The 17,099-nt window shown below is 34.5% G+C and overlaps 1 protein-coding gene across 1 annotated transcript in view; it reads left to right on the top strand.

Annotated features, from left to right (window-relative positions):
* Positions 1-7,827: 7,827 nt before the first annotated feature.
* LOC132551764 (semaphorin-5A-like) overlaps positions 7,828-17,099 on the top strand; it is a 92,699-nt gene continuing 83,427 nt past the window's right edge. Inside the window, exon 1 of the mRNA XM_060215899.1 lies at positions 7,828-8,666. The gene's annotated coding sequence lies outside the window, so the exon portion shown is untranslated. The remainder of the gene's footprint in view (positions 8,667-17,099) is intronic.

Raw genomic sequence — 17,099 nt, 5'->3', positions numbered from 1 at the left:
TTGAATCACACTCATCAGATGTTCACCAGTGGTTGCAAGTTCTGATGTTTTATAGTGACTTTTGTTAAAGCATACATTTTTGTGAGGTTTTCTATTGGCTGAATTTGTTGGTTCTCTTTACCCATGAAGTCATGTGTCCGTGTCTTGTAATTAGTATATTTATTTAGCTATATTTATCCACGAAATGAAATTTCCATGAAGTAGTTTTTTTTAAAACCACGAAAATTTGAGCGCATGAAAACATATTAGATTTTACAGCATGATTTTAATCAAGGTGTCACCTTCTATATAGATCCTAGAACTATAACATCCCTCTAATGTTTGATGTTATTAATATCACTTTTGATCACTTTTATTGTAATGAATAACTTACACCGTTTGTGTGTAATGTTTTACCTATTTACATGTGTATATATTACCTGAGTTTGATGCTTATTTATATAAACATGATTGATTAGAGAAGAAATAAAGAAAACTATGTACTTGTACAGTTAACATCAATGTAGAATTACAGTTATGTATTAGCTGTAGGCTACAGGTACAGTCATTATTACCAATAGAAAGATTGAGTATTTCTGGTTGAGTACTGAATATTTTCTTCTTTGTTCACGGTTGAAATCATCAATAATTCTGAGTTTTCTCTGAAATTAAGATGAAACTTCCTCATAAAATGTCATTATATATGATTCTGAAATATCTTTTTATGATCCTGTCATAAATAATGTATGAATTAACATGCAATTAATCATAATGTAGGATTTCTTTCACATTGGGAGGAAAAAAATAACTTTTGATACTAAGTTTGCTTGGGTAAATGCAAGTATTCTGCCGTGATATATTATGAAGTTTTCTTCCAAAATATGAGGTGATAATTAGTGCGTTTGAAGGACATTTTGGTATTGAAAATGTCATACTGAATAAAAGAAACAAAACAAAATTGGTTTACTTACAAATAAGGATGTATGCTACCTTTCCTATGACATGAAGACTTAAAGATGTATGCTACCTTTACTGTGACATGAAGACTTAAGGATGTAAGCTACCTTACTGTGACATGAAGACTTAAGGATGTATGCTACCTTTATTGTGATACAAAGACTTAGATACACTAAAGCTTACTGTGACATATCCACCAAAGGATGTATGCTACCTTACTGTGACATGAAGACTGAAAGATGTATGTTATATCTTGCTGTGACATAGACATTAAAGGTTGTATGCTATCTTTACTGTGACACAAAGACTTATATATGCTAAAGCTTACTGTGACATAGACACTAAAGGATGTATGCTATCTTTACTGTGACATGAAGTCTTATATATGCTAAAGCTTACTGTGACATAGACACTAAAGGATATATGCTACCTTTACTGTGACATGGAGATTTAGATATGCTAAAGCTTACTGTGACATGGAGACTAAAGGACATATGTTACCTTTACTGTGACACGAGGACTTAAGGATGTATGCTATATCTTGCTGTGACATGAAGACTTAAGGATGTATGCTACCTTTATTGTGATACAAAGACTTAGATATGCTAAAGCTTACTGTGATATGAAGACTTTAGGATGTATGCCAACTTACTTTGATGTTGAGACTTAAGGATGTGTGCTACTTAACTGTGATGTATGCAAATTTTGTCTCTTCCATCCTGATTCATAGTCATCACTGTTGACATAATTTTGGAAAAAAACACTTCTTCAAAACTTCTTTATCATTTTAATGTAAATCATGTTAATATTCATGTGAATTTCTGAATGGCAGTCATGTCAGCATCAATATGACTATTTCCTAAAATTTGTCAAGTGATGTCTGCTGTTTGCATGGCAGAGTCACTTAAGAATCTTAGGGATATTTTCCTAGAGGAGAACACTCTTACACAGATTGTGTATAGTCTTTTTAATCACTTAAGTAATTTGGTGTGTGAACGTGTGTTTTATCTAAGATTATACTAAAATGTTTGACATTTTGAATTCAGACCATGAAATTGAAAGTTTTGCTCTTGCCATTTTAGTTTTTATTGATAAACTCATTTAAACATGATTTGAATCGAAGCAAAGTATTTTTGCTTTAAGCTATTCACTTGTACTCTGTATAAATGAGATATTACAAGCACCTGTTATCGCTCGAGTGCTAGATTACTGTCAATGGATTGTGTGAAAAAGATGGAAGAAAGATATATATGTAAGAGATTTTTATCTCAACAAATTTATATGAAATGGGTGTTTTTCTATCATAAAAGTGCAATATAATATTTTGCCACTGGCTATATTCTTAGAAGAATTTCAATCAAACAAAAGATTTTTGGATAATTTCATAATTAACAGATATTGATAAGAAAGACTGTTTTGGAGGGAAAAATCACTTTCACACAGATATTGCGCAGGATTTTGAAATAGATTTACATGAGACAAAGTCTCGTATAAATGTTGGTTTTCTATTGAAATGTTATTTTACTTCAGCCATTGTGATGTAATCTTCAAAGAAAAGTAAAGTGTTATTAATATTTATGATTGTTTTATGGTAAACATAAGCACGTTTTATTTAACGATAAAGAATTAAAAGCCAGATTATTGGTATACACTGGTAAACATTTTCTGTGGCAATCTGTGTCCAATCTACAAATTTGCTGTTAAAACAGTTTTAGGAAACGATTTGTTGAATTACACAAATTAATTTTTATTTTTCAGTTACAACTTTGCAGTATTTTTAGCCAAGGTTTATCAGTTAAGCATGAAGATTTGTAGTAAACATGTTTAGCAAGATCAGAACATTTCAGAAAAATGTGGATTGCTTTACAGATTAATAATGAACAAAGTTATCAGCAAAAGTTTAGCAAAATGCCAAAATGAAGCATATATTGATCAATTTCCTGAAATATTTCCAAAAATGGGGAAAAGTATTCATTCCTTTAAGTACAGTAATGTTTAATTGCATCCAATGAAAAAAGACCGTATGTCATTGAAAAAATTTTCATTAGCCATTTCAGTATTCAGAAAAATGTTTTAGGATTTTTTGTTTATAATTGTAGATTTTTGTATTAATAAATTTCTGCAAGCATTCAGGAGCTCTGTTTCTGTCAGGAGCTGTTAAATTTGGAAGTAAAAACAATTTTCGTAACATGTACATTTTTCTGCCAAGAAACATCTCACAAATATAATGTTTCATTCACAGTGATTTAAAACATTTTGAAATTTTAAGATAGAAATTTTTTTTTTTTTTGCAGCCTTTTTTTGATGTTATATATCATTAGTCACCGAGGACATAGTTTCATGTTTGTGATTTTTCCATGACCGTGTTTTAGGCAGTATAAAAGTATGTAAAAAATAGTAAAAAGCAAATATTTTACTTTATTGAGAATATTTCAATTATATTGATATGCTCCATCTTCCCCAAATCATCTCTAAATGGCTCTATATGTATGGTCCTTTGAGTGCACTGTATAAATATAAATATGTTTTCTCTGAATGAGTAAACCTACAGCGATTGATAAATAGCCATGAATTCAGTATCATTCAGGTTTTTCGTAATGGTGGCCACCCCTTACAATTTTTACGGACTCCTATTGAGAGTGAAGGAGGTAAACATGTGATGATATTCAATCTAAGAATAAATACCATTCAAAACTCCAGAGCATTAAAATTTTGTACATGAATTTGTTGTCATGATTTTATATTAAGAAATATACATATTTGATATTGATGCTCATGAGCAAGCACAGTGTATTCGTATGTGGCAGATGTTCACCCATATTTTCTGGAAGAATTAGGCAGTTATGAAAATTTATCAGAGCAGCATACATTTTGTTGATATGCCTGTGAGGACGCGATATGTATGTTTTATAAATGTGGAGAATAAGCAAAAAGTATGAGATAAACTGTTTAAATTATACGAGATTTGAATTATGGCATCTGTGCTATATCAAAGAAAGTTATTGAGAGTTCTTATTCTGCAGTATTTCTTTTCTTAAAAAAGAGAAATTTTGAATTTGAATACTTTTAATAGAAAGCAAGATTATAATTAGAAACATAATAATATCTTTAAAAACATCATCCCAGAAATGGAATTATCTTTTTGAATATATTCAGCTCTGACCTAAATATGACAGAACAAATATAATTAATTGGGATTGCATATGTACATATGACATCAAATTTAATTTAATTTCTTCTTTTCATCTGTAGTAGCCATGATAATTCACTCAGTAGAACATCAGAGTTTACAACCTCAGGTGAGATTCTGAGGGGTCTGGTTCAATCTCTGTGCAAGGTTGTGTCTTTGGCAAGACACTTTAACTCAGTTGCTCTGAATAACATGTTGCAGACCTCCTGCATGCTGTTCAGGGAGGTAGTCACCAGACCAGGAGTTCCCCTCATCAAAAGGACCCTGGCAGGTCATTGGGGCACTGTTAACTTTACTATGAATATCTTCAACTAATTCCCATTCACATATATGTAATATAAACAAAAAAGAGAGCCCAATGAACAGCTGGTAGGGAGCCCCTCTACCTACCTGTTGTACCTACTGGAAATACATCTTTTTTCATCACCAATGCCACAGATCTAAGTGCAGGATAGAGAGGAAAAAGAAGCAGGCTTTTCTGAGGATGTGTCGGAGAGCATCTCATGGTCAATTAGGTCTCCCTCTTCTGCCATCAACCAATCCAAGTGGAGAATGTTCTGTGATTGGTGTGGTGAGAGGCAGACTGATCCACTCAATTCTCCTGTTCTGGTGATCGGATTCTGTCAGAGAGCGCAATCTTATTCCCGTACCCATAGCTGGTTATGACTCTGCTTTAGCCAGCGTCTTTGCCTTTCATGGTAGAACATAGAGTCAGTCAGTTAGCCTCTCATTGGAATCTAGTTTTTGTGCTAGATTCTTTGACTAGAGCCCCTTTGAGCCTCTTGGGAATGCTTCTCTGAAGTTCCTCACCTTCAAGACAGTTTTTCTCATTGCCATGACTTCGGGTGCAGACGTAGTGAAGTTCATGCCTTGTCATGTCTTCCTTCTTGTCTTTGTTGATCTAGGGCTTATACTGCAGGATATCACTGCTCAGTCATTCTCTAGATGGATCTGTGAGGGAATTTGCTTTGCTTATGACCACTCCGATAAAGTGATCCGTGGGCGGTTCAAGGTTAGGGCTCTTGGTATGTCTTGGGCTCTCTTTTCAGGCTCTTCCTTTCAGGAGGTCATGTCAGTCACCTTCTGGGGAGGACAGACCATCTTGACTGATTTTCACTTGAGATCTTTGACTTTGTTCAAATTCAATCCTTGGGTATTATTTCAGCCGTTTTTACTGCCCTGTATTGGATTTGGTGCTGGGATGTGAGAGTCTCCTCTATGGCAAGACGAATTTGCATACTAAATATAAAGTTGTTATTACTGAAATGAAATTAATGTTTGTCATATAAAACCAATTTTCATGGTGTAATACTTAACATAACTATTCCCTCCTTCTTTTTGTTTCAGAATTCTTGCTTCCCTTTTCGTCTCTATCTTGCACTTTCTTCTCTGGTGTTACTGACAAAGAAGGACATTTATTCAGCTTTGAGTAAAAGTACATTGGGCAGGTAGAGGTGCTCCCTACAGGGGATTTATTGGATTCTCATTTTCGTTTACATTATATACAAATGAATGGGAATTAGTAGAAGATATCCATACTAAAGTTATGGTAAGTATTACATCATAAAAACTGGTTTTACAAGATAAACCTCAATTTTAATCTGAGGCACATTAATACAGATACATGTGACACAGTAAGAGGTCAAAGGTCAGTTTACTACCATGCTTAGAGGTATTTTAGTAACTAGTGAAGAAAGGGTAAACTTCCTAACATACCTGAGTTGACTTTCCTTTGTTTTGATTTTATTGGTTGACCAGTGGTCATTAACAGCAGTTGTCCTTTATCTGGTGGTCAGTATATGTTGTTCAGGTGAAGTAATAAATTTTGTACGATTACACAATGGCACCAAGTCATAAAATTGAAATGTTCTACTCTGGAAAATTGTCAAGATATTATCAGTGAAATCAGGATACATGGACAGCTGTGCAGGAGGTTATCTGGCAGAGAAGTTGTCTTAGATAATGAAATGAATTCAGCAGGTAGAACTATAGGTTATGATGATGGAGTAAACAGAATAAAGACAATGTGTTGTAGTAAAATGGTCACGTAAGTTAGTTAGATGATGTTTGAGTGTTATTCTACATACATTGGTCACTATACTCAGGTAAACACAATATAAAGTGCAGATGATTGGGTACTGACAGCACATTTACCTGGCAATGAGGGTTCTATTTTCTGAACACTCTGACAAAAAAGTTGTCACTCGCCTAACTACAAGGATTACCTGGTTTCCTGTCCTTTACCAGGAACCCTGGTACCCTGACTATTTTAATCTGTATCATCACAAGTGATTGATATAAGCTATTGATAATTTCATTTGATTGGACATAATGGTCACTTTATACAGGTGAACACTTTACACAGTTTCTTTTCTAGTATGATCTACTCGGGTAAACCGAATTTACTGGTCACTTTAGACAGGTGAACACTGGGCAGTGGTCCTAAACAGTTGTGGGAACCTGGATAGACGGACCATTTTACATCGGTAAACTTTATTATTTGTGTATCAAATCATTTGTAATACTGTGTTGGTTCTTGATGGAAATTTTACCAGGATTAGATTGTATGCAGAAGCTGGTCACACAGTACAGGTAACAGTAAATGACAGTTAGTTCATAGAGACAGGTAAATATAGAGAGTGGTCCCAAGGAACTTAACTATGAAAAAAACCAGGCCATTATACTCGGGTAAACTATGTAGTTTTTTATACAGGTCTTTACAGAAAAACACTCCATTATATGCAGATAATATACTTGGACAAATTTGACCTCTATATACAGGTAAATGTTTATCTAGATATCATTGTCCTCTCTAAGACTGGTGAAGTTTCTAAAGATAAACATAGGCTTTTATACATGATCGAATGATTTAAATAGGTCTAACATCTGATACAAGGCAATGTTTTTTAATTATGAACACTGGCCTCTATATACAAGTCATGTTCTCTTCTTCAAATACCAGAGAAACACCAGCTTTTATATATAAATATCTTATTAGGTACATCTGACCTCTATATACAGGTAATGTTTTTACAAATAAACACTGACCTTTCTGCAAAGTAAATTCTTTGGATTCATATGATCTTTTACGGATAGTTTCTCTAACCACTGGCCATTATACACAGGTAAACTAAAGACATCTCACCTCTAAATACTGGTGAAATTTACATAGATAAACACTGGCCATAATACACAGTGTACAAAGTAATTAGATACATCTCACCTCTATGTTTGAGTTTCTAAAAACTCTTGCCTCTGTTGACCTTTATACACAAGCAAATTATGTAAATACATATGCCCTCTATATTTAAATGGTTTCATATATACCCACTGGCCATTATACACAGGTTAACTATTTAGAAACATCTGACCTCAATATACAGGTAAAGTTTCTACAGATAAACACTGGCCATTATACAAAAGTGAATTACTTCTATACATGTGACATCAATGCACAAGTAAAATTTCTAAAAGATAAATATTGGCCTCTGTATACAGGGTAACACATACTGTCTAGAGTACACTACTATTTCATATAGAAGTTAGAAATGTCAGTCAAACCAACTGCACTGCCCACCTCTGACATGACTTCCCATTCTTTAAAGGGCCTACAGACTATCGCTGGGAGCTCCTCATAGTTCAGTGTAGTTTGCGGTGTAGCCTCTGTCGGCCTGACTGGCACTTTACATGTGCTAATAGTGGAGAAGTTTAATAGGTGGGTGCCTTGGCATGGGAGCCCATCACAGTGTTTAGGGACAGATGGAATAGTTTATTGGGCTTAGATTTTCAGCTGGTGTGTATATGTGTATGCTTTTCTTATTGAATTGATCTGCATAATGATTTTAAAGATTGTTTAACACCAAATCCTACTGATGGGAAAATTTGTATGCAGCCAGGGTGCACACCTGTGTTGAAGTCTAGTACTCGCTGTCTGGGTATTGAGGGGGAGCACCTTAAGAAGAAAACTCCGACTTTGGATATACTGAATACTTGACCAGTGGACAAGCAAAGGAGATTACAGTCCATTATACTTGTCCACGAGTGGATTTATGAAGTTCAGGAGCAGATGAAAAAGTGTTACAACTTCAAATACTCAAGGAGATTTGGGATATCTAGATTCTTACCAGCCTATCTGTTGTAGGTGAAGACAAGCACACGACAGGATCAAAATGGTATTAGTTTAAAGCTCAGTGTTTTAATACACTTTTCCAGAACACACTGACCTCACAGAGGAAATATGAATGTAAGTTAAATATAGTTGTGGTCATTTTTTTTCACCTGCGTTAAATTGAGACATCAGGTGTTTAAAAGCTAAACCGGCGCAGAGGATAATCATTTATATTACACTTGTGTTATCAGGGATCAATTTGACTGCAGGTTGGATATTGAATTTATATTCAAGTTAAATTAGAAAGAAAACATTTCTTATCACCGGAGTTTTACCTTGGAGGAATTTCTAACTATTTTTGGAGGATTGTACCTTTTCTGGAGTTTACCTGCAGAAAACAGGTGTTGGATGTGATCAAGGAAAGAAGACAAGGTAAGTACTACTTATGTATTTTAGTTTTTGTGACCGTATTTGTTCTGTTGGAGTGAAGTGGGGCAGTGATATATGTTCTGTATGCCATGCTCTCTGCTTTTGTCATTCGTGTCTTGCATAATGTATTTACCTGTGGTCTATAGGGCAGGCTAGAGGTGTTGATATGGTGTCTGAAGGTCTGCAGTATATTCTAACTATAATAGCTGAACCTAACTTTATCAAGGTTTGGTGATGAAGATGTTTCATGTGTGAGTATACAGTTTAGTAAGCAGTGATTGCAGAAATGATACTGGGCAGTTACCACAGGTACTTACCTCGTCTGACGAGACTGGTTCCTTTGGTGGAAACCATGCATAGATATACATACATTAATTTTTGTTTGATCGATTGATATCAACTTTTGACATAAAGAATAACAGCACAACAGTAATAATGTTCTGTGGAGTTCAACTCCGTAATCAAAAATACATAATGCTTTCAAGAGAAACTAATTGTTTCACATTTCTGTTTTAAATTGTGTTAAGTCATGATGATGATAAATCAGATGATTCTCCCGACAAAATCCCAAACCCATAAATTTTTATGTGAGTTCTCAATGATGTATTCTCATTTAGGAAAACATCAATTAAATTTTGACATGTTGGGTTACAATTTGAAATGGATGCTGAGATTTATTGTGGGATGGCAGTTGTAGATTTCTCTGATAATGCTTTTTAAGTTATTTCAATTTGTATGGAGACGGCAGTCTGTTTTGAGACTAGTAATTGAAGAGATGAGGAAACTAGAAGTTGTTGCTGTATCAGTTTACTGTAGCGATAGTTTTCAGAGAACCAATTTGGCGAAGACTATCAATAATCGACAGATAAGAGAATCATTTGGGTGCTTTTGTTTGGAGTTTATCTGGTCAAATGTTTGAGGTTTGCATAATTAGCTTTCAGAAAGAATCTGTGTATTTTTGTCTGCTAATCTTCGTTTGACGTTCCCTATGACGTGGCTATGCTAAGGGAGTGCATCTAGTCCACATCTGTTTGCCGTATATACGAAAAAGTTAATTATCAACCGTTTTCTGTTCTACCACCAACCATGTAGTTACCTAACTCTACTGGAGAATACAACATCATCTCCCTGTCCTTGTTATTCCCAAGTCTCTCGGCAGAACACCTGCTTGTTAATCATTCTCAGGTACATCAGAAATTTGTACAGCTTTTCTCTATAGGTTTAAGAGTCTTTATTACGCTAATGAAGGGCCAATACAGTAACCATATAAATTATACTCATGAAATTGATATTCTACCAAACTTATTTGGGTATGAAATGATGTAAAAGAGATAAAGTTATTATAAAAAGGTTTTACAGGAACTGAATAAGCTGTCATAGTTTGACAAGAGTCTAATATAATAATGTAAAATTGAAAGAATAAGGCTTTACATCTGCTGAATAAGTCATAGGTTGTTTATACCTAGCACTTAAATTAGTTAAATACTAATTTAATCTAAATAAGGGATAAACTGCAGTTGACAGGGCTTTCAATTGAATTGTAGGAATAATGTTTGAATAGCTTGGGCAAGAAATGTTGGAGAAATTTTTCATCATTTTTTTCCCCCGATGAATGTCTTGTGTATAACTTTGAAGATTAAAAAGACTTAATTAATACTATACAGGTTTGTTACTGTGTTGAATTATAGACTTGTACTGTCCATTCATACGTTACTCAGTCAGACAGAAGAATACAGTACAGTTGTACCCTACTTTGAATGCCTGTGGCAGTATTCATTCACAGCTGCACACTGACGTTTGTAAGCTAGACACATATTTTGGTGTGTTTTTTGACGACATGTGTTCCATTTCAGAGAACCTGCTCAGACTAAAAAATCTAACATGTAAAATATATGTTTTAGATACTTTTAAGTTACTAAATGTACAAATTGTCTGACAAATTTTGTTGCATTAGAATGAAAATTATTACACTGTAACTTGAGACAAGTTCATTTCCACACCTACTTGAGAATATGATGATAAGTAAATTTGGTGGTGGTCTCCCCTTCTGTAAGTCTTATTTCACATAGAGTTAATAGAATTCAGTAGCCCTTTTTAAGTCAACTCATTGGAAAAAAAATTAAAAACAAAAAATAATTATCAAATTTTAAATAAATAAAACATTTTGGTTTTGTATATGTACAGTATATACTCTGTATCGTAATCCCTTGTTATCTGTTAAAGTGCATGACTTAATGAATACGTCTTGAGTGTGGAAGGGCAAAATACATCAGCTGAGTTGCTCTAGAACTCTATTATTGGCTTTAGGGTTGTATCAAATAGTTGTACACAGCTTTCAGAATTCATTGTTGTAGATGCAAGCTTTGCCAGAAATCTAATATACCGCTGTTGCATGAAGGATCGTAAGCAATTGTTTATTTACTCTTGTGTTTTTTATCTACCTCCCTTCATCCTCATAATGTTCATGGTAATGACTTGTAGTCCCAGCAGTTTGTACTGATACACCTACAGTTCTCTCATCATGGTCTTGACATACAAACCAGCATTTTCTAAGACACATTCAGTCATACAACAGCGTCCTCTTTTAATCTGGTCCCAGTTGAATCTCTTCCAAGTCAAATTTTGTCTTTAATGATTTGACATGAATGGTTTAATCTCTTGTGGATGTCCCAGTTTAGTTCTAGTAATCTGCCTAGTCTGTTAATCTGGTCCTTTCTCTTTCTATTAATGGTCTGGTCTCATTAAATGGTCTTGTCTATTTGGTTTAACTTTCATTAGGTTCCTCCCATTAATTGGCCAAGTCTGTTAATATGGTTCATTTTTCTGTTGCTAATGGTCTGGTCCCCAGTTCTGTTTTTCTGCTCTCATTGGTCTGGCTCCAATAGAGCTGACATCCCATTAGTTGGTCTTACCTATTGGCCTGGTTTGGTCTAGTCTTTTAGGCAGGTCTTGTTTTCATTGGCTTGTTTAGTCTTCAATTTATGCCCATTTAGTCTGATTTATTGATCAGGTCTAAAATGAATGCCTTTAATGTAGACAGTTTGGTTCTTGCAACCCAAGATTCTTTGAAATTAAAGACTTATCTTGAACAGACACCATACAACCATGAAAATCTTGTCCAGGAGTACCTGGAGTTGCCTTAAGACCGTTGTCAGAGAATATACTTACCAGAGGAGATCTCTGTTTCTGAGTCATTTACACAGCAAGTCATGTTATAACTTAATATGTTGACAGTTTAATATACATACATTAGGTTGTGTGTTACCAAACCTTCATCAGGCCACTGTTAACGGAGCTATTTACCACACCATTGTGATGTACAGGTGAGACCAGGAGGTCATTAAAGAGTCATTTCAATTTTCCTCTTCTAGCAGCATTAACACTCTCATGAATCAGGGACTAGATCAAATTATGAGACGATGTCGCCAGCTTTTCAAATTTTCAGAATTATAGGTTTTCATTGTGGCTGTTTGTCCTTGTGTTCATCATTCTGCTAGTTTGTCCGGGTTCTATCAAATTGTCTTGTTTCAATGTGTCTTAGATCAGATGTCACACATGGGCTGAAGTTATGATTTTCATTAAAGAGAGCCCTGACAGCTGACTGTTTATCTGTCTCATAATCAGCTCAAGTTACAACATATATTGTAGAAATTTATTTTTATTTTACAACAGACAAATACATACTGATGATGATTGTAGCCAGACTCAGATTATCAAAAAACCAGTTATTGTAGACTTGTTGACCAATATTGAGACCAAAGAAACTGAAGTAGACCTTTATTAAGACATTTAGCAACCAGACAAGACCAATCTTGATATCGAGAAACTAACAAAGCTAGACCATTATTTGCAGCACAAAAACAAGTTTATCAAAAATGGGACAGAAGAAACCAGAACAGATCAATAATGGGACAGAAGAAACCAGACTAGATCAATAATGGGACAGAAGAAACCAGAGTAGATCAAATATTGGACAGAAGAAACCTGACTAGATCAAATATAGGACAGAAGAAACCAGAGTAGATCAAATATTGGACAGAAGAAACCTGACTAGATCAATAATGGGACAGAAGAAACCTGACTAGATCAATAATGGGACAGAAGAAACCTGACTAGATCAATAATGGGACAGAAGAAACCTGACTAGATCAATAATGGGACAGAAGAAACCAGAGAAGATCAATAATGGGACAGAAGAAACCTGACTAGATCAGTAATGGGACAGAAGAAACCAGAGTAGATCAATTATGGGACAGAAGAAACCTGAGTAGATCAAATATTGGACAGAAGAAACCTGACTAGATCAATAATGGGACAGAAGAAACCTGTCTAGATCAATAATGGGACAGAAGAAACCTGACTAGATCAATAATGGGACAGAAGAAACCAGAGTAGATCAAATATTGGACAGAAGAAACCTGACTAGATCAATAATGGGACAGAAGAAACCAGAGTAGATCAAATATTGGACAGAAGAAACCAGAGTAGATCAAATATAGGACAGAAGAAACCTGACTAGATCAATAATGGGACAGAAGAAACCTGACTAGATCAATAATGGGACAGAAGAAACCAGACTAGATCAATAATGGGACAGAAGAAACCTGACTAGATCAATAATGGGACAGAAGAAACCTGACTAGATCAATAATGGGACAGAAGAAACCTGACTAGATCAATAATGGGACAGAAGAAACCAGAGTAGATCAAATATTGGACAGAAGAAACCTGACTAGATCAATAATGGGACAGAAGAAACCAGAGTAGATCAAATATTGGACAGAAGAAACCAGAGTAGATCAAATATAGGACAGAAGAAACCTGACTAGATCAATAATGGGACAGAAGAAACCTGACTAGATCAATAATGGGACAGAAGAAACCAGAGTAGATCAATAATGGGACAGAAGAAACTTGACTAGATCAATAATGGGACAGAAGAAACCAGAGTAGATCAATAATGGGACAGAAGATACCAGAGTAGATCAAATATTGGACAGAAGAAAACCAGAGTAGATTGAATATGGGACAGGAGAAACCAGATTACACCAATAATAGGACAAAAGAAACAAGACAAGATCAATAATAGGACATAAGGAGTGGATCAAACCAATTTTAGGTCCTAAAAAACAAGAATAATGAGGTGTGACCATTGGTGCCTCAAAGCAATTAAAACATAAGGGACCATCCAAACTAGACAAAACATTATAAAGATACCTGTTAGTGAAACTTTACCTCATTAACATTTCTCAACGCCACTGACCTATTTATATCATGGTGAACTGTAAGACCTGACCATGAAACCAGAAGGTACCATTCTGACTTCACCAGACCAAGGAGTCATATATCTAGACCCTATTTGAGAGCTTGCCCAATATAACACACTGTGCCTGTAACATTTCAGACATAATGAGAACATAAAATCTCATAATATTGACAGAAAGGCCTGCTACAGTGTCTATTGGCTGTAGAGAGGAGGTGACAGGTCAGCCTGAAATTGTGATGTATCTTGTATCCCAAACCTTTCATCTCCTCTATACTGAATCTCCTGCTTGTGTTTTGAGGAGTTAATGATGTGTATAGGAAATGGACTGTCCGCCATCCCTACAGAATGAAGTGGATCAGGCTACTTCAAATAAATCAGGGAATCTTCACACAGTAAAAAGGGAAGGATTGGATTGAATGTCAATACAATAATATGTCATAGGTACTATAGAAATATTTATATAGCTTCCTTGCAATTACACATTTTTACTTATATAAACTTTTGAAACTTTATCCTGTCATGGTAGTTTGAAATATATCAGAAACTTACATCTTAACCTCTATACTTTTCTGAGTCATAGTCCTAAGATTTAACTTTTCATTTCAAATGGATTTAATACATCTATGTAATGCTGGACACACAATGTGAGGAAAGGACAAGGAATGATAAGGCACGATTTTGACCCTATGACTCCTTGAAATTCTTCACTCTTGATTTATAGGGGCAGTTGTAAATTTGAAGTCATTCAATAAAAAACCTTTATAATTTGTTATTTAAGTATTTTTTTGGAGCAATTTGATTGGATGAAATCTTAAAAAAGATATGGTTAAATTGAAGATGAATGTGTTTGAACAAACGTCCAAGATCGTCATTGACTCTACCTGGTAACTGAGAGGGGTGCATGTTCTGGATGTATTGTAACAGGGTAGATAGGGCTTACTATCAGGCCCGCTGGTCTGTACACACAATCAAATGGCTAATACCTCTGTACATAGACACAACATTACATAAACAACAGGTTGACTTTGGGAAGCCGACTGGATCTAGGGCAACACAACATTTTATTGAATCATAATTCAAATGTAGAAGGCTTCACTTAGACTTCAATACAGTCCAATAAGTCAACTATAGGGCTTCATAGAACTACAAACACACTGCTCAAACACGCCTGATAGCAAACCCAAATATTGCTTTTATGAAATTTGTTTTTGATTGGTCAGTCGAGGAAGTGATCTAAAGCCTTGAAACAGAATACTGTAGAGTGCAAATACAGGAAATAAAAACACACAGTAGTATTGGTATAGTGTCATTACATTCGTCTTTTAAGGAATTTCTAGTCTTTTCCTAATATAAGTGTGTTACTACAGAGGCGTTTTAACATTAGTTTGTGTCTAGGTAGGGATTGGTTCCTTGCTCCTAAGAACGGTAGCAGGGCCGTGTGGTTTAGGGGTTGTGGTATTAAGGATGGCATTTTGAAGAGGGGCTGTATTTCATGTTAATATATACACAGTGTATTGTTACACAAGATAAAAAAAAGACAGGCCCACCAGTGCCACTTGTTTCTTACTTTATATCATTTATTTAGCCAGGGAGTCTGTCTATTTAGCCATCCGTCAATAGACATGTATTTGTTGGTCCAAACTTTATGGTACTTTTGCTGAAGTGCATTGTATGTTGATAACCTTTGTACATTCCTTGTGAATGTAATTTGGACAATAAGGGAGCAATTTGTTTTTTATTTTGAATAATATTAGTCTTTTAACCAAATGTTTTCATATACATCAAGGGGTGCTTTTAGGGGTGGGGCAGGGATCTTAACTTGGACTTGTACATATATTTCATATTTTGTTTTGAGTGTCAATTTCTGACGTGACATGACTTGGACTATAAAAAGATTAATCCTTCAGTAAAGGTATGGTCGTGTAATTGTGGGATTGCATGCTATATGCCTGTGTAATGTAACAAACAAAGTCTTTAATACAAACAAACAAAGCTATAATGGTGTCAGGTCTGTGTCAAAAGTCGCCGAGACCTGAACTTTATATTCAATCTCTCGTTATATTTAAATATTTTATTGTTTTATTTCTATTGAACTCAATTTATACTTATTTCAAATTGTTGTAATGGAATTTGAATCACAATGTCTGGCTTTGTTGCTTGATCTGGTAACGATATAACAAGTATTTTAATTAGCAAATCAAACAAAGTGTAGACTTTGCAGGATAATATTGTTACAGAAAAAAACCCTGTTTAAGATAATTGGCATCCCAACTGCCATATAAATAAATATATTACCATATCGCCTTTATTACTACAATGATGTATTTGTTCTGTTTATTTCTTTTTCATAAAAATCAATTACATGTAAATAAGCTGTCAGTGTAGATTAGAAAGACAAACTTGTAACTTATCAACTCACTTTGAAGGATTTATAATCATAATATGTCAAATATAAGCTTGATCATGATTTGAAAGCTACATGTGGGATTTATCACTTTTAGTATCACCTTATCTTGCTTATTATCTGAATAAGGATATAAAATTCAATTATAGAAAAAATTCCCAAATGAACAAATAAATTCATCCTTCAATTGAAGTCTTCTTTATGTTTAAAACTGCATGAATGATGCACCGGGGCTCTAAACCTTTATACCAAGTCCAAAGTGACTGTTTGTAAAACTGTTTAGTTGAATTTAAATGCAGGTTAAAATTCATATCTAAATTGATGCGAAATTCTTTTTAAAGAAAAATCGTTTAACCGTGTTTCATTTAAACAATACATTGAATTGAAATTGATTAGTATATGAATTCTAGCCTGTATTTATTTTGGCTGTTGTCAGTGTCCCACACCACGACTAAAGTCTATTTATATGTAGCACTGCTACACATCAGTGTATCAATTTCAGAACAGCTGTCGGGCATCCTAATTACCAATAAATACCTGTCCGAACCACACAGGTGTGATCCATGTCTCTATTACAAGTTGTACCATAATGTTCTGATTAAAACGCCTATTAACATACCTATACCTGGTACGAATCTCATTAAACCATTAAGTCTCGATAGGACTTTTATGGAGTTTTAACGAAATATTTCAGTACTTTCCTTTGATCTCTCATTAAAATGTCCCCTCCTGAACTGATTGTTATACAAGAAATATTTTAAAAAAC

The sequence above is a fragment of the Ylistrum balloti genome, unplaced genomic scaffold (assembly GCF_031769215.1).
Source record: "Ylistrum balloti isolate Yb309-2 unplaced genomic scaffold, AGI_CSIRO_Ybal_v1 Utg370214, whole genome shotgun sequence".
NCBI lineage: Eukaryota > Metazoa > Mollusca > Bivalvia > Pectinida > Pectinidae > Ylistrum > Ylistrum balloti.
The sequence above is the reverse complement of the archived record's forward strand: the minus strand, read 5'-3'. Positions and strand labels throughout refer to the sequence as shown.